At 54.4% G+C, this 2,089-nt stretch overlaps 1 pseudogene; it reads right to left on the bottom strand.

The window, feature by feature from the left end:
* Nucleotides 1–268: 268 nt before the first annotated feature.
* LOC142575016 (uncharacterized) lies at nucleotides 269–1,066 on the bottom strand (annotated as a pseudogene).
* Nucleotides 1,067–2,089: the final 1,023 nt, after the last annotated feature.

The following is a 2,089-nucleotide window of genomic DNA, read 5'->3' as shown; positions in this document are numbered from 1 at the left end:
GGCATTTTCGCCAACAATTGACACTGTTGCACCTGTGTCGATTATAAAAGTGACCGGCTTTTGGGGATGGGCCTGCCTGAGGTGAGGTCATGGCAATGAAAACATACTCGTCACTGCTTGAACTGGTGTCACGGGTGGCAGCGCAGTCTTTGGTACTAGAACTCTTCTTACTGCAGACTGTGAATTCCTGCTTGGACCATTGTCACAGTCCACTGATTGTACCATTCGTCTCGTTGAACGACAGAATCGTGCAAAGTGACCAACCTTGCTACATGCCTTGCATGTCTTGCCCCATGCAGCACAACTTGATCGTCCGCCTTCGTGAGGCCACTTGCCACCGCAGTTGCGACAATCTGCTGATGGGACACAAGGTCGTTGCGGTGCATAGGTCTGTCGTGGCATCTGTCGGCTGTTTCTTTGGTGTTGGCCATGGTGCTGTCCTTCCTTGTGCACTGCGAGAACCGCCGCATTACTATCGACGTTCTTTTCGATTTCGGATACATCCCGTTCGACATCCTCTAGCATTCTTCCTTGTTTAAGTAAGTCTGGTAAAGTGAGGGGATGAAGCGTTGCATATTTGCGAAGGCGATACGACGTTGTCGCGAGGATTATTTGGTTCTGGATTTCAGCGTCGACGTTCTCGAAGTTACAGTGGCGAGAGCTGCCGGAGGCGCGCCTAGAAGGCGTCCAGTGGCTCATCAACGTTTTGCTGGGCTTGACAAAATTTGTAGATCGCAAATGTCGAGTTCACTCGCGGGGCGAAGTATGCACTCAGTTTCGCTCGTGCGGCATCGTATTCTGGCGTCAATGGGCTCTGCGTGGTCTGGGTCGTGCTTGTAGCTGTTGCAGCTTGTGTAGGGCTGTTTGGGAGGGAGCGAAATATGTCGTAGACATCCTCGCCGACGTAGTGCAGGAGGAGCGCTTTCTGGCGTGCATCTGCCGTGGTATCACACGCTAAAAGAAAGTTCTCGAACCTTTCTATCCACTTGGTCCATTCGTGACCAGTATTGTTGGCGTCTGTGGCGCGAAGGTCGAAACTTGGGAAGGGAGGAAGCGCGTGTGCCATGGCTGCGATTGCCGGTTGCCGCTTGCTGCTGAGGAACGATACGACGGAATGACTAGGTTTGGCACTCACATGAGACCAAGTAACACTTCCGACGCAATTTTGGTGTTCGCGTAGACCGGGATGCGGTCTGATTGATTTAGATTGGAGGGACACGGTGATACGCACTCATTGCTCGAGCTCCCATCCTTCATTCTAGGTTGCCAACCGAGTACTCACATTCGGCTAAATGCTGTTAATAGACACTACACGAACGACAATGGCAACGACCGTGACATCGCGCTTCACGGCCGCTATGATTACCGAGGGTCACCACGTCGATGGTCGGCACTGTAACTCATGCAGAGGAGGTTGCCATCGCTTTGGCCGCCTCCCACCCCACCACTCGCACTATCTTGACAGATTCGCGCTCAGCCTGTTCTCGATACATCCAGGGTTCCATTGCCTCGTTGGCGGCTAGTCTCCTTCGGGCCGCCTCCTGGCGCTACAACCCTCACTCCATCAGAATAGTCTGGACCCCAGGCCACACAGGTCTTCCCGGCACAGGATGCCGCTGCCCGCGCTTCTTTCCTCCGGGCCGCTGCCCCTTCTTGTCCTGTGTCGATCCTGGCAACTCGAGCCTCACACGCTACAGCGATATTCTGGATTATTATCGCACTTCGCGCCGACTTTACCCTAACCCTGCACGCGGTTTGGCTAAAGCGGACGAACGACTATTACGCTGCCTTCAGTCCAATACTTTCCTTAGTCCAGCGGTCACCCGGCACTTCATGCCGGAAATCTCAGGTACGTGCCCGACTTGTCAGGTCCTCGCCGATACCTTTCACGTCGTGGCTTCGTGCCCTGCCACTCCACTTTACTTTTCATCCCCTTTCCCCATCTCTACTAGAGAGGCTTGGGAGGAGTACCTGCTCGGCTGCTCTACCTTGGAAGCTCAACGTTCCTTGGTGGCGCGAGCCCGGGCAGCAGCCATCTCCAATGGTGTCCCGGAATAGGGGCTGACACTCAGGCGCACAGCAAGCAACT

This window comes from Dermacentor variabilis, chromosome 3, assembly GCF_050947875.1.
Source record: "Dermacentor variabilis isolate Ectoservices chromosome 3, ASM5094787v1, whole genome shotgun sequence".
Classification (NCBI taxonomy): domain Eukaryota; kingdom Metazoa; phylum Arthropoda; class Arachnida; order Ixodida; family Ixodidae; genus Dermacentor; species Dermacentor variabilis.
This window is presented reverse-complemented; position numbering and strand designations above follow the sequence as displayed.